This window comes from Diadema setosum, chromosome 2 (assembly GCF_964275005.1).
Source record: "Diadema setosum chromosome 2, eeDiaSeto1, whole genome shotgun sequence".
Classification (NCBI taxonomy): Eukaryota; Metazoa; Echinodermata; class Echinoidea; order Diadematoida; family Diadematidae; genus Diadema; species Diadema setosum.
This window is the reverse complement of record NC_092686.1, coordinates 27,963,502-27,985,554: the sequence shown is the minus strand read 5'-3', so window position 1 is coordinate 27,985,554 and position 22,053 is coordinate 27,963,502. Positions and strand designations below refer to the sequence as shown.

The window sequence follows — 22,053 nt, the reverse complement described above, 5'->3', positions numbered from 1 at the left end:
CATTATACAATGGTATTTACATACATATATGAAAAAAAATACTTATCTATTACTCCTTTACAATAACATGATTAAATGAAGACATTTGAGATTTAAATGTGATACATGTAGCGTAATTCTACAAAGTTGTTGTTAACAAGGAAACCAAAAGTTAGCACACGTGCTAGTCGAGATTGGTCACCTTGATCTTCATAAAAACATCTTCCCCCAATTGCCCATTAATCAAAATTTTACTTTTAATATCCGTATAAAGGATCCAAACCCAATCAATAATATAGTCACCAAAATTAAACTTCTTTAAAACCTTAAATAAAAATTCCCAATCAACTTTATCGAACGCTTTGCACTGATCCATAGAAATAATAGCACAACAAATATCATTTAAATTAGCATAATCAACAATATCACGTAGCAAACACAAATTTAAATGAATTGATCGACCTGGAACTGAACACGTTTGGAACTCATTAATAATATCAGATAAGACATTAGAAAAACGTAACTGTAATACTTTTGAGATTATCTTATAATCCACATTTAACAAACTAATAGGACGACGATTTGCGGGATCTAAATGATCACCCCCCCCCCTTCGGTAATAAACAATTAATAAACAGCTGTGCGTTGAGACTCAGACAATAACTTATTTGAAAATATATCATTATATAACATTAACAGATCTTCACCAATAGTATCAAAAAAGTGCTGAAAAAACTCAGTAGATAACCCATCAATTCCAGGCGATTTATTTTTAGACATAACAAAAACAGCGCTCTTAATTTCATCTAACGTAATAGGTTTGTTTAACAAAACAAAATTTTCAAAACTTATACGAGTTGTAATGCAGTCAATAAACATATCTTGAGTCTGTAAATCAACAGAATTATCACATTTATACAAATCAGTGTAAAATTGATGAAAAACAGAGAATATTTGATTACCAAAAACAACAGAACCACTATTGTTTCTAATTTCATCAATGTGCTTGAAATTAGCATTTAACTTTTCATTTTTATTAAAAAATCCCGGTTTTTCCCCACCCTCTATAAACTTTTCCCTGGAACGAACATAAGCCCCCCCCCCCTCCCTTCCTCCAAAAGTAAATCAGAAACTGAATCTTTATCAAGGGAAACACATAAATTCTGTAACTTTAACAAATTATCCCTTTTTTCCTTGGCCACCCCAACCCCGTGTTTAACACATAACCCTTTAATTCTCTGTTTAACATTTTCTCACCATAATACAAACGAATCAAAACCAGGTTTTAAAGTTTGCCATAAACGATAGTAATAAACAAATTCTTTGACAAACAAATCATTCTTATATAACAAAACATTAAACTTCCAATAAGATTTAGGCTTAAACTGAACATTTGGCATTGAAATAGACGTATTTACAATGACATGATCCGAAAAATGAAAAGGGATCTTAACAGATTTTATAACTTTAAAATTATTTGCAACGTAAATTCTATCAATTCTAGAACTTAAATTTTTACCTAAATGAAACCACGTGTGACCTGAATCAGAATTAACTTTACACCAAGAATCAATTAAGGAAAATGCCCTCAAAATGGAACATAATTCTTTTTTACCAACAAAACAAGATGTATTTAACGAATCCCCAACCCTATCTTTCTGATTTATAACACAATTAAAATCCCCACCCAAAATAACAGGTTGATGTCCCCTTGCATGATAAAATAAACTGTTCAAAAAATCAACACGTTTTGCAGGTTCACACGGAACATAAACATTGCAAATACGGAAAGAAAAATTTGCGAAGGAACACAACACGGAAACATAACGCCCTTCATTGTCAGAACGAATTTGGGGAAAAAGTACATGGCGACTTAGCTGAAAAAGCAATGATAACGCCGCACGAATGAGAGGACAACGAAGAAGAAAGAAAAACTGAACCTTTCCAAACTGATTTAAAGACCTTTAAATCGGAAGAGGTCAAATAAGTTTCTTGGAGTTAAACAATATCAAAAGCAAAAATTTTCAAAAACCATAAAACCTTTTGACATTTAACTGAATCCCTAATGCCATGCACATTAAGAGAACAAATAGAAATATTCATTAAATTAGAATACAACTAAGCGAAAAGGGAAAAAGGAAGGGAAGCACTACTTAACTACAGTCAGTCCGAATCCTGGGCGGCCGCCAGGGCGGGGAAGGCGGCCGCTTCTTCCCTCGCCGCTTCACAACATTAAACGGCTCATCCTGCGACACCTGCATGGGCGAGTCGCCCGGAGTCTCGTCCACCACCAGTCGCTCAGAGTCAGTGTCCGAAGCGTACCTTGACTGCGCCCAGTCCGAACACGGGCGCGGAGTACCATTGTCGAACATATCAAACCCTGAATCCTCCGGCTGACTATCAGTGTCGCTAATGGAGGTATCCCTCACGCGGCGCTTCCTTTTCTTCGTCTGGGCAGGCGGCTCCCGCTGGGGTTCCTTCTGCGGCGGGTCCACGGGTGTCACTCCCGGCGCGGCCGGCGCATCCCCTGCTTTCGAAGTACTCGGGGCGTCTACGTCTACGGGCTGGTCGGCCGGCGTGGCTTGCGCTGGAACAGCCACACCCCCTCCGCTCACCCACTCCTTGGTCCTGCTCAGCTTTCCGGAGAAAGATACATGACACGAGCGGAACGAATGCCCGGCCTCCAGGCATACCGTGCAGGTGATGGTCTCCCGGCACGCCGACGCGACGTACCCCTCTTTCCGGCATCTGAAACACCTCACCACCCGGCACTCCCGGGCCTCGTGCCCCGTTGACCCGCACTTCAGGCACGTCCGTGGCTGGCCATCATACCGTATCCAGCATTCCCTGCCGCCCAAGCTGAGGGTCGAAGGGATATCAGTCTTTAAATCGATACGGTACTGCCGGGTTCCGTTGAACAGTCCCAGGTGCTCTCGGTGCTGAAGGTGCCTGCCCGCCAGCACCTTCCCGTACCTGTTGAGTATGAACCGCACCTGGTTATCATCGACCTCAAACGGGACGTGAAGCACCGTCACGATCTTGATTGAACCAGAGTACGCCGTTGTCACCGCCCGCTGATCTTGTTGGAGCACGCGAACTTCTCTTTGTATTCCTCCTCCTTGAATGTCACGTCGAAATTGGAACGCGGGAGGCTCTGTACTGCTACAAGATGGTCAGCTACAGACACTCCAGCCTTCGTTAGAACTTCAAAAATACCAGCATCCTTCTCCATAACAACTACCAAGGCACTCCGTGATCGCTGTACTTCGGGCATTTTCGCGAATGATCTTAGCCAAAAGGCCGAGAAGCGATACCCATTGCTGAAATCAGAAACGATAATCTTGTTCTGGGATCGATCATCAAGGGATGGTTACCCATTACAGTAACCGCAACGTCATTTCTGCCTTATATCTCGAAAAGCTTGCCTTAACACACGAAACGGCCTGCACTACCCTTGGAACAAATGTCAAGTGCTATCCCATGGAATAATTTTCTGGATCATCTTTTGCTCTAAACACGCTATTTTAGGGCTATATATTCCCAAATTGTAGAAACTGAGTCTGTCTTTTCTATATCACTCTGACTAGGTAATGTGTCATGCGCACTGATTCACTAGAACATACTAGTAATCAATGAGCGTCGGCTCTCCATGCAAATCGCGAATAGCGGAAATATGAATAGTCACTATCGCCCTTCAACCATTAGGAGAGCAAGAGTTTGTGACGTCACCACGTGCCGTGTTAAACCTCGATACCAGACAGACAGGCAGAGAGACAAACGTCATGCGAACGTTACGGTTATTCTCTTGCAAACGCCGTGTGGGGCGCCCTATCTTTGTTTTCTATGCATGTGCCATTTAAATTTTCTAACCCTTTGTTTTCTTACTTTAATGTTATTTTCATTGGCTAGCAAAAAAATAAAATCAAAGAATAACATCACCTTTTTTAACAGTATCTTTATTATAAGTGTTATAAATGGAATCATCACCATCATCAGCATCATCATTAATTTTATCCCAATTCAAAAGGATGAAAGTTAGCATTTCTCTTTTGGGCTTGGTCATGGTATCAGGCGCGCCTTATGAGTGGTTTGAAAGAAAGTTTCACCATCCTTTCCATTGCAAAAATAGGACCAGGGAATCCTGAGGAGGTCCATAGAATGGATAATGATGATGGCAATTAGAAACCGTTGAAGGATCCATAAAGACAAGGATTGTGAAGATTCAAGGGGTCAGTTCTAAAAATTAGAACTCACTGAAATCAAAGACTCAGATATCAAAGACTATGACAAAAAGAAGTGCTCCTCCCCACTGAGTATCAATCAGTATTTTTGATAAAGAAAGAAGACCCAGACTCAAAAAGACAGAGGGGGTGGGGGAGAAGATTGAGATTTAAGCGAAAGTATTTGAGAGTTGCACTATATACAATTGAGCATTTTCAAGGCATTCTAAGAAATTGTTGCAGTGAGAGATGGAAGAGCGAGAGATAGAAACAAAGTCAGATTCTTTCTTTGGATTATTATTACCCCCTTGGGGGTTGGCCGATCCCGGAGGTACTGCAATACCGGGCCAACCCGTGGCCAGGATGGAGCAAGCCCCTATTCCATGGCCTTGGTACAAAAATCAGATTAATATACAAGCGACTCGATGAGTCGCGTTTCAGATATTAAGCTGAAAAGAACAGATACTTTTCTTTCAAGTTTATTCAGTCTTTTTCGTATGTACATATTTACAACGGCAAGAAATGATAATCATATACAATAAGAGGAAGACATACAATAACTCATTTGAATCTTTCTTTTTTGCATAACCTACCATTGGCCTCTACTCCTAGTCGTACATTGTTTACGTAAATTGCCGTATTTCTCGAGCTGTTGGGCCAGCTGACCGAGAGTCCGCGAGACCGAAGGTACATAGCAGCCTCCCGCAGACACACACACAGACATTCCACATGCACGCTCACGCAATCACCTTAGAAACATCCGATAAACCTACGATCTCGCGCCCGCTCGGCCAGCTGGGTTAAAGTGTTGAACACAAATTCCATCGAAGTTAAATTTAACTTCATTATTTACCAAACAACAAAAGGATTTTCCCTCGACCCAAATATTCTTGAATTTTTCCCGAGGCCAACGTTTCAGATCCACTAAAATACGTAAACGAATTTCATCCTTGATTTTTTCAAGTAACAGGTCATCTGAAATAAAGTCTTTTTCAAAGACATATGTACATCTACGATTCCAAATTAATTTTTGTACAACCACATAGAGAAACCATATACGAGCCCAAACCGAGGCCTCTAACTTGGAAGACGGAGTACCAAAGAGAAATAAATCACTATCAAAAGAAATCCCCGAACCTAGCAAACGAAGAGATACCGAGTGCGCCCAACATAAAATCTTGTACGCAGAACTACACTCCCAAAGAATGTGTGCGATACTTTCTTCCTTGCGGCAAAAGGAACATTTTCCATCCCCAATTCCCCAACGTAAGAGTTTTGCCCGTGTACATAAGGCCCTATGAACAACCCGCCACCTAAATGATTTCAACCTATTACATAACAAAGAATGGTGTGACGTCCGCCAGATCGTCGGCCAGCCCCGGGTTGGAGCCGAAACGACGACCCGGGGGATGTCCGCAGGTGGGACGAGAAAGGAAATAATGTCACGGGTACATTTACAAGTGTATACGAAATTCTTGTTGCACATGAATAATTTAACAATAAGTCCCCAAGCACTTTGATACGAGGCAGACAACTGGTTGCCATGGGGAACAGAATTCGACCAAAGAAAAGGGAACATAATTCGAAGTCTGCAAGCTAAGAAATACCGAAAGAACAGAAAATTGCACGAAGATACATCTGCACCAGAGAGAGACGAGAACAAATTACGAACAAATAATGCCTTCATTTTAAATTCCAAATTATGTAACTCCAATCCACCTGCCACGAAGTCCAAAGTAAACACATGCCTAGCAACCAACTCAGTTTTCTTATCCCAAATGAATTCGAAAACAACCTTTAGAATCTCCTTAAAGAAATCGTCTGTCGGAACATAGACTCGGGCAGCATAATAAAACAATGAGAATATACACGAGTTAATAATCCCAACCTTCCCAAGTAACGACAGACCCCTATTTTTCCAAACTGATAATTTCTTTTTTGCTCTATCCCCTAGTTCTTTCCAAAACAGCTGAATACAAAAGTTCCTCCCAAACCAAATACCATTAATCTTAATTTTATCCTCCGCCCAATTTATCCCCCCTCGTAACTTCCTCCCAACAAACCCCCCAATTTTCAACCCGTGTGTTTTGTTCAAATTAAGAGACGCCCCAGTAGCTTTTTCGAACAACTCAAAAGACCGAAAGAAATTAATGACATCCATTTGTGATGAAGCCACACAGGTCGCGTCGTCTGCATATTGCAACAACTTAATTGACTTCCCACCCCCTCCCGGAACATGAAGACCCCTAATCCCCCCGTGTGACAAAATATATCTAGCAAGTGGTTCAATGAACAAAACGTACAAAATCGGTGATAACGGACAGCCTTGTCTAACCCCCCTTGTAATAAAAACATCTTCCCCCAATTGCCCATTAATCAAAATTTTACTTTTAATATCCGTATAAAGAATCCTAACCCAATAAATAATATAATCACCGAAATTAAACTTCTTTAAAACCTTAAATAAAAATTCCCAATCAACTTTATCGAGCGCTTTGCACTGATCCATAGAAATGATAGCACAACCAATATCATTTGAATTGGCATAATCAACAATATCACGTAACAGACAGAGATTTAAAGGAATTGATCGACCTGGAACTGAACACGTTTGGAACTCATTAATAATATCAGATAAGACATTAGAAAAACGTAACTGTAATACTTTTGAGATTATCTTATAATCGACATTTAACAAACTAATAGGACGACGATTTGCGGGATCTAAGTGGTCGCCCCCTTTCGGTAATAGACAAATAACAGCTGTGCGTTGAGACTCTGACAATAACTTATTTGAGAATATGTCATTATATAGCGTTAACAGATCTTCGCCAATAATATAAAAAAACTGCTGGAAAAACTCAATAGATAACCCGTCAATTCCAGGCGATTTGTTTTTAGACATGACAAAAACAGCGTTCTTAATTTTATCTAACGTAATAGGTTTGTTTAACACAACAACATTTTCAGAACTTATACGGGTTGTAATGCAGTCAATGAACATGTCTTGAGTCTGTAAATCAACAGAATTGACACATTTATACAAATCAGTGAAAAATTGATTTCAGTGAAAAACAGAGAATACTTGGTTGCCGGAAACGACAAAGCCACTATTGTTTCTAATTTCATCAATATGTTTGAAATTAACATTTAACTTTTCATTTTTGTTAAAAAATCCCGGTTTTTCCCCACCCTCTATAAACTTTTCCCTGGAGCGAACATAGGCCCCCCTCCCTTCCTCCAATAATAAATCAGAAACTGAGTCTTTATCAAGAGAAACACATGAATTCTGTAACTTTAACAAATTATCTCTTTTTTCCTTGGCTACCCTAACCCCATGTTTGACACATAACCCTTTAATTCTCTGTTTAACGTTTTCCCACCATAGTACAAACGAGTCGAAACCGGGTTTTAAAGTTTGCCATAAACGATAGTAGTAAACAAATTCTTTGACAAACAAATCATTCTTACATAACAAAACATTAAACTTCCAATAAGATTTAGGCTTGGTCTGAGCATTTGGCATTGATATAAACGTATTTACGATAACATGATCCGAAAAATGTAACGGAATCTTAACAGATTTTATAACTTTGAAATTATTTGCAACGTAAATTCTATCAATTCTAGAACTTAAATGTTTGCCTAAATGAAACCACGTGTGACCTGCATCAGAATTAACTTTACACCAAGAGTCAATTAAAGAAAATGCCCTCAAAATAGAACATAATTCTTTTTTGCCTACAAAACAAGATGTATTTAACGAATCCCCGATCCTATCTTTCTGATTTATAATACAATTAAAATCCCCACCCAAAATAACTGGTTGATGTCCCCTTGCATGATAAAATAGGCTGTTCAAAAAATCAACACGTTTTGCAGGTTCACACGGAGCATAAACATTACAAATACGGAAAGAAAAGTTTGCGAAGGAGCACAACACAGAGACATAACGCCCTTCATTATCAGAACGAATTTGGGAAAAGGTGCATGGCAACTTAGCTGAACAGGCGATGATAACGCCACACGAATGAGAAGACAACGAAGACGAAAGAAAAACTGGACCTTTCCAAACTGATTTAAAGACCTTTAAATCGAAAGAGGTCAAATAAGTTTCTTGGAGTAAAACAATATCAAAAGCAAAAATTTTCAAAAACGATAAAACCTTTTGACATTAAACTGAATCCCTAATGCCATGCACATTGAGAGAACAAATAGAAATATTCATTAAATTAGGATACGGCTAAGAGAAAGGGGAAAAAGAAGGGAAGCACTACTTAACTACTGTCAGTCCGAATCCTGGGCGGCCGCCGGCGCGGGGAAGGCGGCCGCCGGCGCGGGGAAGGCGGCCGCTTCTTCCCTCGCCGCTTCACAACATTGAACGGCTCATCCTGCGACTCCTGCATGGGCGAGTCGCCCGGTGTCTCATCCACCACCAGTCGCTCAGAGTCAGTGTCCGAGGCGTACCTTGACTGCGCCCAGTCCGAGCACGGGCGTGGAGTATCAATGTCGAACAAGTCAGGCCCTGTATCCTCCGGCTGACTGTCACTGTCGCCAGAGGAGGCGTCCCTCACGCGGCGCTTCTCCTCCTTTGCCCGAGCGGGCGGCTCCCGCTGAGGCTCCCTCTGCGGCGGGTCCCCGGTTCTCACTCCCGGCGTGGCCGGCGCACCCCCTACTTTCGAAGTACTTGGGGCGTCTACGTCTACGGGCTGGTCGGCCGGCGTGGCTTGCGCTGGAACAGCCACACCCCCTCCGCTCACCCACTCCTTGGTCCTGCTCAGCTTTCCGGCGAAGGATACAGGACACGAGCGGAACGAATGCCCGGCCTCCAGGCATACCGTGCAGGTGATGGCCTCCCAGCACGCCGACGCGACGTGCCCCTCTTTCCGGCATCTGAAACATCTCACCACCCGGCACTCCCGGGCCTCGTGCCCCGTTGACCCGCACTTCAGGCACGTCCGTGGCTGGCCTTCATACCGTATCCAGCATTCCCTGCCGCCCAAGCTGAGGGTCGAAGGGATATCGGTCTTTAGATCGATACGGTACTGCCGGATTCCGTTGAACAGTCCCGGGTGCTCTCGGTGCTGAAGGTGTCTGCCCGCCAGCACCTTCCCGAACCGGCTGAGTATGAACCGCACCTGGTTGTCATCGACCTCGAACGGGACGTGAAGCACCGTCACGATCTTGATTGAGCCAGAGTACGCCGTTGTCACCGCCCGCTGATCTTGTTGGAGCTCTCGTACGAACTTCTCTTTGTACTCCTCCTTCTTGAATGTCACGTCGAACTTGGCCCCCGGGAGGCTCTGTACTGCTTCAAGATGGTTAGCTACAGACTCACCAGCCTTCTTCAGAACTTCAAAGATACCAGCATCCTTTTCCATTACAACTACCAAGGCACTCCGTGATCGCTGTACTTCGGGCATTTTCGCGAATGATCTTAGCCAAAAGGCCGAGAAGCGATACCCATTGCTGAAATCAGAAACGATAATCTTGTTCTGGGATCGATCATCAAGGGATGGTTACCCATTACAGTAACCGCAACGTCATTTCTGCCTTATATCTCGAAAAGCTTGCCTTAACACACGAAACGGCCTGCACTACCCTTGGAGCAAATGTCAAGTGATATCCCATGGAATAATTTTCTGGATCATCTTTTGCTCTAAACACGCTATTTTAGGGCTATATATTCCCAAATTGTAGAAACTGAGTCTGTCTTTTCTATATCACTCTGACTAGGTAATGTGTCATGCGCACTGATTCACTCAGAACATACTAGTAATCAATGAGCGACGGCTCTCCATGCAAATCGCGAATAGCGGAAATATGAATAGTCACTATCGCCCTTCAACCATTAGGAGAGCTAGAGTTTGTGACGTCACCACGTGCCGTGTTAAACCTGATACCAGACAGACAGGCAGAGAGACAAACGTCATGCGATCGTTACGGTTATTCTCTTGCAAACGCCGTGTGGGGCGCCCTATCTTTGTTTTCTATGCATGTGCCATTTAAATTTTCTAACCCTTTGTTTTCTTACTTTAATGTTATTTTCATTGGCTAGCAAAAAAAAAACCAACAAAATCAAAGAATAACATCACCTTTTTTAACAGTATCTTTATTATAACTGTTATAAATGCAATCATCACCATCATCAGCATCATCATTAATTTTATCCCAATTCAAAAGGATGAAAGTTAGCATTTCTCTTTTGGGCTTGGTCATGGTATCAGGCGCGCCTTATGAGTGGTTTGAAAGAAAGTTTCACCATCTTTTCCATTGCAAAAATAGGACCAGGGAATCCTGAGGAGGTCCATAGAATGGATAATGATGATGGCAATTAGAAACCGTTGAAAGGATCCATAAAGACAAGGATTGTGAAGATTCAAGGGGTCAGTTCTAAAAATTAGAACTCACTGAAATCAAAGACTCAGATATCAAAGACTATGGCAAAAGGAAGTGCTCCTCCCCACTGAGTATCAATCAGTATTTTTGATAAAGAAAGAAGACCCAGACTCAAAAAGACAGAGGGGGTGGGGGGAGAAGATTGAGATTTAAGCGAAAGTATTTGAGAGTTGCACTATATACAATTGAGCATTTTCAAGGCATTCTAAGAAATTGTTGCAGTGAGAGATGGAAGAGCGAGAGATAGAAACAAAGTCAGATTCTTTCTTTGGATTATTATTACCCCCTTGGGGGTGGGCCGATCCCGGAGGTACTGCAATACCGGGCCAACCCGTGGCCAGGGTGGAGCAAGCCCCTAGTCCATGGCCTCGGTACAAAAATCAGATTAATATACAAGCGACTCGATGAGTCGCGTTTCAGATATTAAGCTGAAAAGAACAGATACTACACATGATCTTAGCCAAAAGGCCGAGAAGCGATACCCATTGCTGAAATCAGAAACGATAATCTTGTTCTGGGATCGATCATCAAGGGATGGTTACCCATTACAGTAACCGCAACGTCATTTCTGCCTTATATCTCGAAAAGCTTGCCTTAACACACGAAACGGCCTGCACTACCCTTGGAGCAAATGTCAAGTGATATCCCATGAAATAATTTTCTGGATCATCTTTTGCTCTAAACACGCTATTTTAGGGCTATATATTCCCAAATTGTAGAAACTGAGTCTGTCTTTTCTATATCACTCTGACTAGGTAATGTGTCATGCGCACTGATTCACTCAGAACATACTAGTAATCAATGAGCGACGGCTCTCCATGCAAATCGCGAATAGCGGAAATATGAATAGTCACTATCGCCCTTCAACCATTAGGAGAGCTAGAGTTTGTGACGTCACCACGTGCCGTGTTAAACCTGATACCAGACAGACAGGCAGAGAGACAAACGTCATGCCATCGTTACGGTTATTCTCTTGCAAACGCCGTGTGGGGCGCCCTATCTTTGTTTTCTATGCATGTGCCATTTAAATTTTCTAACCCTTTGTTTTCTTACTTTAATGTTATTTTCATTGGCTAGCAAAAAAAAAAACCAACAAAATCAAAGAATAACATCACCTTTTTTAACAGTATCTTTATTATAACTGTTATAAATGGAATCATCACCATCATCAGCATCATCATTAATTTTATCCCAATTCAAAAGGATGAAAGTTAGCATTTCTCTTTTGGGCTTGGTCATGGTATCAGGCGCGCCTTATGAGTGGTTTGAAAGAAAGTTTCACCATCTTTTCCATTGCAAAAATAGGACCAGGGAATCCTGAGGAGGTCCATAGAATGGATAATGATGATGGCAATTAGAAACCGTTGAAAGGATCCATAAAGACAAGGATTGTGAAGATTCAAGGGGTCAGTTCTAAAAATTAGAACTCACTGAAATCAAAGACTCAGATATCAAAGACTATGGCAAAAGGAATTGCTCCTCCCCACTGAGTATCAATCAGTATTTTTGATAAAGAAAGAAGACCCAGACTCAAAAAGACAGAGGGGGTGGGGGGAGAAGATTGAGATTTAAGCGAAAGTATTTGAGAGTTGCACTATATACAATTGAGCATTTTCAAGGCATTCTAAGAAATTGTTGCAGTGAGAGATGGAAGATCGAGAGATAGAAACAAAGTCAGATTCTTTCTTTGGATTATTATTACCCCCTTGGGGGTGGGCCGATCCCGGAGGTACTGCAATACCGGGCCAACCCGTGGCCAGGATGGAGCAAGCCCCTATACAATGGCCTCGGTACAAAAATCAGATTAATATACAAGCGACTCGATGAGTCGCGTTTCAGACATTAAGCTGAAAAGAACAGATACTACACATGATCTTAGCCAAAAGGCCGAGAAGCGATACCCATTGCTGAAATCAGAAACGATAATCTTGTTCTGGGATCGATCATCAAGGGATGGTTACCCATTACAGTAACCGCAACGTCATTTCTGCCTTATATCTCGAAAAGCTTGCCTTAACACACGAAACGGCCTGCACTACCCTTGGAGCAAATGTCAAGTGATATCCCATGGAATAATTTTCTGGATCATCTTTTGCTCTAAACACGCTATTTTAGGGCTATATATTCCCAAATTGTAGAAACTGAGTCTGTCTTTTCTATATCACTCTGACTAGGTAATGTGTCATGCGCACTGATTCACTCAGAACATACTAGTAATCAATGAGCGACGGCTCTCCATGCAAATCGCGAATAGCGGAAATATGAATAGTCACTATCGCCCTTCAACCATTAGGAGAGCTAGAGTTTGTGACGTCACCACGTGCCGTGTTAAACCTGATACCAGACAGACAGGCAGAGAGACAAACGTCATGCCATCGTTACGGTTATTCTCTTGCAAACGCCGTGTGGGGCGCCCTATCGTTGTTTTCTATGCATGTGCCATTTAAATTTTCTAACCCTTTGTTTTCTTACTTTAATGTTATTTTCATTGGCTAGCAAAAAAAAAAAAAATCAAAGAATAACATCACCTTTTTTAACAGTATCTTTATTATAACTGTTATAAATGGAATCATCACCATCATCAGCATCATCATTAATTTTATCCCAATTCAAAAGGATGAAAGTTAGCATTTCTCTTTTGGGCTTGGTCATGGTATCAGGCGCGCCTTATGAGTGGTTTGAAAGAAAGTTTCACCATCTTTTCCATTGCAAAAATAGGACCAGGGAATCCTGAGGAGGTCCATAGAATGGATAATGATGATGGCAACTAGAAACCGTTGAAAAGATCCATAAAGACAAGGATTGTGAAGAGTCAAGGGGTCAGTTCTAAAAATTAGAACTCGCTGAAATCAAAGACTGAGATATCAAAGACAATGGCAAAAGAAGTGCTCCTCACCACTGAGTATCAATCAGTATTTTTGATAAAGAAAGAAGACCCAGACTCAAAAAGACAGAGGGGGTGGGGGAGAAGATTGAGATCTAAGCGAAAGCATTTGAGAGTTGCAGAATATACAATTGAGCATTTTCAAGGCATTCTAAGAAATTGTTGCAGTGAGAGATGGAAGAGCGAGAGATAGAAACAAAGTCAGATTCTTTCTTTGGATTATTATTACCCCCTTGGGGGTGGGCCGATCCCGGAGGTACTGCAATACCGGGCCAACCCGTGTCCAGGATGGAGCAAGCCCCTATTCCATGGCCTCGGTACAAAAATCAGATTAATATACAAGCGACTCGATGAGTCGCGTTTCAGATATTAAACTGAAAAGAACAGATACTACACATGATCTTAGCCAAAAGGCCGAGAAGCGATACCCATTGCTGAAATCAGAAACGATAATCTTGTTCTGGTATCGATCATCAAGGGATGGTTTTTTTTTTTTTTTTGGACATGACGCTCGTGGGGTGAAGACGTGTCTCGCAGCTCTCTCCTCCTCCCATAGAGTTTTTATAGTTTTTATAGAATTTCGGACTTAGACAGAGGCCCCGCGGTTTTAGTTCGGCTTGTGCATCGCGATGGCTTCACAAACGGGGATAAAGCGGCCACGTCCTCGTTCAAGCACTAAAGGTGGAGCTAGCCCAATTTACAGCACCCCGGAGAGTCCTACACTCCTCCCCTCCATACAAAGGCTCCTTGAAACTCAGCTTCAAGCTCAGACGGAGCAAATTCAGGAGAATATTAAGGGACTGGAAATGAAAATTGCAGCGGAGGTTCGCCAGATAGACAAGAAGCTAGTAGATTTAACGAAGGCAGTAGGTTTCAACGCGGAAACCCTAGAAACAATACAGAAAGACGTGATACCAACGATACAACATAGAATGGAAGAGGACAAGAAATCTATTGAAGAGGAGCTGGACAGAGTAAACGCCTACATATGTAGGGAGAACTTAGTGTTCATTGGAGTGCCGGAAGCTGAAAATGAAAATGTGGAGAGCGTTTTGGCCAAGTTGCTGTCGGAAAAGCTACAAATACCCCGCGAGGAAGTGGAGCAAATTGAGTACCAAAGGGTACATCGTCTACCGGCCGCTGCAAGACCGCGCCCTATCAAAGCGCGGTTTCTGAAGTACAAACAACGGGAGATGGTTCTACGAAATGCGAAACACCTGAAGGGGACACCCATCTACATCACGGAGGATCTCCCCAGACGGGTCAGACGCGAACGGCAGTCCCAGTTACCGGCGCTAAAAACCGCCCGGGCGGCAGGCAAGCTCGCGTACTTTTCCCGGGCAGAACCTTGGAAGTTGTATGTCGACCGGGTCTTCCTCCCAAAAGAGCAGCAAGTGAGTTTTGTCGAGCGCTGGGGGAAAGGAGAAAGGAGGATTCAGCTTCGCACCGAGCCAGCAAGGAAGAACCGTCCCGATACTTCGGCAATGAGGCAGCAGCAGCCGCAGCAAATGGATGCAACCGCAACTACAAACGAAAGGATGGAGGTAGGAATCAGCCGGGAAGAAGGAGGGCAAGTGTAACATAGATTATCTGATTTTGAATACAATTTTAGAGCATAAATTCTCATGATGTCTTCGAGGAATACCGCCATAGGAATGTTTTTGAGCAGCCGCCGCAGCAGTAGGTATGAAAGACGCCTGAAGGAGGAGAAATGACAGATGCAGGTTAGGGATTAAACCAAGTACTTAGTCAAGGATTTCGTTTTTTTTTTTTTTTTTTTTTTTCAATTTTACGAAAGAAACAGTTGATAGATTAATAGTCTGATGAAGTTTTTGATGAAAACTACAGAGGAAAAGCAAGTATGAAGCAACAGAGACGAACACAGGAAAGTTTGGAACATTACTGACTTGTTTTTTTAGATCGGCTAGGCAAAAGATAATGTTTTCCCTAGCGGAAAAATCATCGGATGTATTCAGAAGACATTTTCACACGACGAACTTCTGAACTCCATCGATATGTGTTCTGGTATCAGAAAGGTGGTAAACTTGAATATTTGTATTTTACCCTTTTTTCAAAGATATTTCTTTTTTCTTTCTTCAGTTTGAACTGAGGAACCATGTACATTTATAAAGGGAGGATGCATTGGTCTGGAATTTGAGTTCATTATGTAGAGGTGTGTTAGAACTGGATATAGCGAAAGAAGGAATGTTTACGTGCTTATCTCCATTTCAGTATTAAGAGAGAAAAAAAGAGTAATTCAGTTGGAATAAATGGAAATGGAATAGTTCAGGCATGTAAACAGTGCTACAGGGAATATATGTATATTTGTTCTGGAGAGAAGCAAGAGAGACGGGAGGCAATACGTTTTCAATTGCAAAAGTATCTATATAGGAAAAGCTGTTAGTTTTTTTTTTTTTTTTTTTTTTTTGCGGGTTATACCGTTTTGAAGGTTGAAGTAGTTAAATAATATTTCATTAGAAGGCGAGCTGCACGAGATAATTAGACCTTGTTTTCAGATTCTCGTGAAGCTAAATTCGTGGGTGGAAAGAGTTTCTTCTTGTCCCTTTTGTTTTCTATGAATGCGTTAAAGATAAATATATAGGTTTGATGGGATTATTGTGATAGCAGGGAGACTCTGAGGAGTCTGCTTGCATTAGGAGTTTAGATTTGGTCTAGTGATTGTTGGTAGAAGATGTTTTTGGAGTGGAAATATTTTTCATCTCCCTTTGAAAAGGACATGCACATTTTTACAAGCTAGGCGTTGTAAGTACAGTGTACATACAAGATAACGTAGGCATATTATTTAGTATATCAAAACGAATTACGGTATATTGGAGTTATTGCGTTAGTACACTATAGTGCGCATAAACAGGTAATGTTTGCTTGTTTGTTTGTTTTTTTTTTTCTCTATGTGTGTGCTTGTCTTGTTGGGGCTCAAATATCGATACATCTAAGCCAGTGCCCCCTGGTTGGAAGTGTTTGTATTGTACAAGATTCACACTTCATGAGTTATTGGACCGGTGGGCTTAACTATAGGCACCTATGTTTTTTATTTAATAATCGAGAAAGAATGCATCAATGAAGGGCATTTCGCATCTGTATAGTTCCTCAGAAATGGTATCCACGGCAACCAGTGCACACAGAACGGGTTTAATTGATTGGATCAACTGTCATGCTAATAGAAAGGCTCGATGCCGGTGTTTTGACTTGGGGTGCCACAGAGTTTTAGAAGAGGAATGTGCATTAATGATCTTTGAAAAGGACATGTGTTGCAAGTGCAAGTGCACATCTATTGATACTTCAAGTCAGTGCCCCCGGGTTGGAATCTGTTTGTGCCGTACAAGACTTACACTGCATGAGTCACTTGACCTGTGTATTTAACTACGTCTATTATTTTCTGGTCGAGAAAGTATGCATGAATAAAGACCATTTGGTATAGAGTGTATAGTCCCTCAGAAAGAGTAAGATCAACGGCAACTAGTGCACACAGAACGGGATTATGTCATTGGATTAACTGTCATGTTAATTAGAAACGCTTGATGCCGGGTTTCTGATTTTGGGGGTCACAGAGCTTTAGAAGAGGAAATGTGCATCAAGGAATATGCAGATTTTTCGTTTTGAAATGATTCCGGGAGGAGTGGTTCTGGGAGCGGGAGCTTTTAGTTTATGTAAGGGTGGTTTTGGTATTTGTACAACTCGGTAAAAGGTGTCTTGGCCGTTATAATGGCCTATACACTGCATGTTGTGTAATTTGACCTGGGTGCTTAGTTATGTTTCTTAGGTTTGAGAAAGTATGCATGAATGAGGATCATGGTATAGAGGCCATGGTTCCTCAGAAAGGGTAGGACCAATAGCGAGCAACCAGTGTGTATACACCAAGGTATGTCAGCAAGAGAAACGGGATGCAGTGCACATTTAACAGTAAAAGTAATAATTTGTTGCAGATAGCGTTAACTGGTTATATACAGTGTATATGATGAAGCAGTTAAACAGAAAATTACTACACGGAGTTGTATAAGGCAACCAGTTTTTTTTTTTTTTTCCCTCTCTCTCTCTCTCTCTCGCTTTTCCAGATTGATATTAAGTTAAATTGGTGGACTGGAAAGATTCCTCATCCCCCTCCCCTTTTTTTTTTTTTTTTTTTATTTTATAAATTATAAAATAAAAAATTAGTTCTAAAGATAAATAAGTTAGGAGGGATTTCGGAGTAGCAGGGAGACTTCGAGGGGATTTCTACATTTCTTCTTTGCTTTTTTCAGATTTCGGTTTAGTTGAAAGCAATGGTTGCTTTTGGAGTGGATTTTTTTTTTTTTTTATCTGCTATTGAAATGGTCATGTACACTCAAACAAGCCATGCTGCTGTGTAAGTGCAAATTGTGTAACAACGCATATGCAGTATAAAGGAAATGGTTCTTGGTATTATGGTTGCAATTGTGCACATCAACGTATAAAAATAAACAGGTGATAAGGTTTGTTTGTTTGTCTGTTGGTTTGTTTGTTTTTTAATGATTGGGCACATCTATTGATATGTCAATGTCAGTGCCCCTGGGTTGGAATCTGTTTGTGCCGTACAAGACTTACACTGCATGAGTTACTGACCTGTGTGTTTAACTACATCTCTTATTTTATGGTCGAGAAAGTATGCAGGTTGTCGTTTTGTTTTCTCTATGATTGGGCACATCTATAGATACTTCAAGTCAGTGCCCCCGGGTTGGAATCTGTTTGTGCTGCACAAGACTTACACTGCATGAGTTACTGACCTGTGTGTTCAACTACATCTCTTATTTTCTCGTCGAGAAAGTATGCAGGAATGAAGAGCACCTTGCTAAGAGTGTATTGTTCCTTAGAAAGAGTAAAACCAGTGCACACGGAACGGGTTTATTTGATGGGATTAACTGTCATGCTAATTAGAAATGCTCGACGCCGGTGTTTTGACCTGGGATGTCACAGAGCTTTAGTAGAGGAAATGTGCATTTATAAATATGCAGATTCTTTCGTTTTGCAATGTTCTGGTAGGAGCCAAAGGTTTGGGCGCGCGAGCTTTATTTCATGTTAGGGTCGGGTTAGTTTTTGAATATCTCAAAGGTTACACCAGAGGTAATGAAGTTTGGGTTTTGTAGGCACAAGGGTTCACGGGTATGAGCACTCGATAAGCCAAGGGCTATCAGTAGGACACTTTGTAATGTATGCATACTCCACACGTGCAGATAAGTTTGGGTTCTGTTTGGTTCAGGTTGTGAACAGATGCAAGATATATAAACAGGGAAGGTTTCATCTCTTTTATGTTTTAACCACAGATTTTTCATGTTACTGCCTAAGGTCTTGAAATGTGTGTTTCGGGAAATGTGTGTATCAAGGTATATAAACGGGGTACTTTTCATTGCTTTTGTGTTTTATTTACCGATGTGTAAGTGCAAATGGAGCAACAACGCATATGCAGTATAAAGGAAATGGTTTTTGGTATTTTGGTAACAATAATGCACATCAATGTATAAAAATAAACAGGTGATGGGGTTTGTTTTCTTTTTTTTTTTTTTCTCTCTCTCTCTCTATGATTGGGCACATCTATTGATACTTCAAGTCAGTGCCCCCGGGTTGGAATCTGTTTGTGCCGCACAAGACTTACACTGCATGAGTTACTGACCTGTGTGTTTAATTACATCTCTTATTTTATGGTCGAAAAAGTATGCAGGAATGTAGAGCACCTTGCTAAGAGTGTATTGTTCCTTAGAAAGAGTAAAATCAACGACAACCAGTGCACACAGAACGGGTCTATTTGATGGGATTAACTGTCATGCTAATTAGAAATGCTCGACGCCGGTGTTTTGACCTGGGATGTCACAGAGCTTTAGTAGAGGAAATGTGCATTTATAAATATGCAGATTCTTTCGTTTTGCAATGTTCTGGTAGGAGCCAGAGGTTTGGGCGCGCAAGCTCTATTTCATGTGAGGGTCGGAGTAGTATTTGAATATCTCAAGGGTTATACCAGAGGTAATGAAGTTCGGGCTTTGTAGGCACAAGGGTTCACGGGTATGAGCACTCAATAAGCCAAGGGCTATCAGTATGACATTTTGTAATGCATGCATACTCCACACGTGCAGATAAGTTTGGGTTCTGTTTGGTTCAGGTTGTGAACAGAAGCAAGATATATAAACAGGGAAGGTTTCATCTCTTTTATGTTTTAACCACAGATTTTTCATGTTACTGCCTAAGGTCTTGAAATGTGTGTTTCGGGAAATGTGTGTATCAAGGTATATAAACGGGGTACTTTTCATTGCTTTTGTGTTTTAATTACCGATGTGTAAGTGCAAATGGAGCAACAACGCATATGCAGTATAAAGGAAATGGTTTTTGGTATTTTGGTAACAGTAAGGCACATCAATGTATAAAAATAAACAGGTGATGGGGCTTGTTTTCCCTTTTTTGTTTTCTCTATGATTGGGCACATCTATTGATACTTCAAGCCAGTGCCCCCGGGTTGGAATCTGTTTGTGCCGCACAAGACTTACACTGCATGAGTTACTGACCTGTGTGTTTAACTACGTCTATTATTTTCTGGTCGAGAAAGTATGCAGGAATGAAGAGCACCTTGCTAAGAGTGTATTGTTCTTTAGAAAGAGTAAAATCAACGACAACCAGTGCACACAGAACGGGTTTATTTGATGGGATTAACTGTCATGCTAATTAGAAATGCTCGACGCCGGTGTTTTGACCTGGGATGTCACTGAGCTTTAGTAGAGGAAATGTGCATTTATAAATATGCAGATTCTTTCGTTTTGCAATGTTCTGGAAGGAGCCAGAGGTTTGGGGGCGAGGGCTCTATTTCATGTTAGGGTCGGAGTAGTATTGAATATCTCAAGTGTTATACCAGAGGAAATGAAGTTTAGGTTATGTAGGCACACAGGGTTCACGGGTATGACCACTCGATAAGCCAAGAGCTATCAGTATGACATTTTGTAATGCATGCATACTCCACATGTGCAGATAAGTTTGGGTTCTGTTTGGTTCAGGTTGTGAACAGATGCAAGATATATAAACAGGGAAGGTTTCATCTCTCTTATGTTTTAATCACCGATTATTCATGTTACTGCCTAAGGTTTTGAAATGTGTGTTTCGGGAAATGTGTGTATTAAGGTATACAAACAAGGTACTTTTCATGTCGTATGTGCTTTAATTACTGAATTTTTATGTTATTGTCTATGGTCTTGAATCAAATGTGTGTATCGGGAAATAACTCAGGAGCAATGTGTCTAGGGAGGAAAGCTGGTTAAATACATTCCAACACGGATTAATGGTTTGGATGGAGGCCATTGGTCAATGTTGAGGTAAAAAGCGCTGGGTTATATTTTGGCGGGCAAGGAAGACTTATGTTTGGGGAGCCCGGCTTGCGTAAGGGTCAGGTTGTATTGAACAACCCATGTCTCCTATGAAGTTTGATATGTACGCATTGTATGATGTGTATCGGTATGACATTTGTAATGAACGCAAGTTTCTTATCTGTTTTATGCAGTGACAATACGCACGGTATACAAATAGATGGAAGATTAATTCGGTCTCTGATTTAAGCCATTTCTAAGTTAATGCCCCCAGTTGTGGAATGTCCTTTCGTGTATTTTGAGTTTCATCATGTCCGGGCGTGTCGTCCTATGTGTGAGTCCGGTTATTATAGTTTGTGTGTTTATGCTATTACGTTAATCAGTTATGTTTTGTGCTGGATTTAGGGGCGTAGGGAGATAGCATGGAGGAAAATGTAGGTGGTAATGATAAGCACACCTTTGTGCAAGGGAGGCGTGGTTTTATGGACTTGGATTTAGTGTATACGACACACGGGTAGTGGGGACATTCTGCACATCGGTGAGTAGGGTGATGATTAGTTATGGGTTGTGGTTATTGTTTTTAAGCTGTAGGGATAATGCTGGTATGTGATGAAGGGCATAATAAATAAGTTTTGAGAGGATTTTTTTTCTCTTCTTTCTTTTTTTTTTCTTGTTGGTAAGAATTTAAAATATGAATGGAGGGGTTTTTTTAACGTAATGTAGTGCGGGGGAGGAGGAGAGGCTGCTGGAGGGTACTGAGCTTCATTGGTGTCAGTACGTGGATTGTAGGGTTATATTTCTTTTCATTGGGGAGCCAGGTGGGAATTGGTTAGATAGGGTAGGTTTTGCTGGGTAGGTATAAGGGTTAGGGACGAGTGCGTTTTTTTTTTCTCTCTCTTCTTCGTTTGTGGGGTTTTTATCACTCTTTGGTTACCAGGGGGCATTTCGTGGTGGATGGTGAAATGCACATCAAATTTTTGTTACGGATTGCTGTCGTGGTCACTCCCGTCAGTAATCTGAGATTCACTTTTTTGTGTGTATATGGCGCATAATAGAGAGGGGAAAAGTAGTTATGTTTCTTTAAATGTAAAGGGATTAAGAGAAAAGGGTAAAAGGCAGAGAATTTTTGCTTGGTGTAAGGAGAAAGGGGCAGATTTTGTATTTTTACAAGAAACATATAGTACAAGAGATGTAGAAGATAAATGGACATCGGAATGGAACGGTCAATGTGTTTATAGTCATGGAACCTCCCATA

At 41.2% G+C, this 22,053-nt stretch overlaps 3 non-coding genes and 1 pseudogene across 3 annotated transcripts; all 4 read right to left on the bottom strand.

The window, feature by feature from the left end:
• Positions 1–4,508: 4,508 nt before the first annotated feature.
• On the bottom strand, positions 4,509–4,726 carry LOC140246391 (U2 spliceosomal RNA; annotated as a pseudogene).
• Positions 4,727–10,886: 6,160 nt separating this feature from the next.
• Positions 10,887–11,078, bottom strand: LOC140246476 (U2 spliceosomal RNA). The gene has a single exon (XR_011902540.1). It is a non-coding gene; the product is annotated as a U2 spliceosomal RNA (small nuclear RNA).
• A 1,227-nt stretch (positions 11,079–12,305) lies between these two features.
• Positions 12,306–12,497, bottom strand: LOC140246390 (U2 spliceosomal RNA). The gene has a single exon (XR_011902461.1). It is a non-coding gene; the product is annotated as a U2 spliceosomal RNA (small nuclear RNA).
• A 1,219-nt stretch (positions 12,498–13,716) lies between these two features.
• On the bottom strand, positions 13,717–13,908 carry LOC140246389 (U2 spliceosomal RNA). The gene has a single exon (XR_011902460.1). It is a non-coding gene; the product is annotated as a U2 spliceosomal RNA (small nuclear RNA).
• Between the last annotated feature and the right edge of the window lie 8,145 nt (positions 13,909–22,053).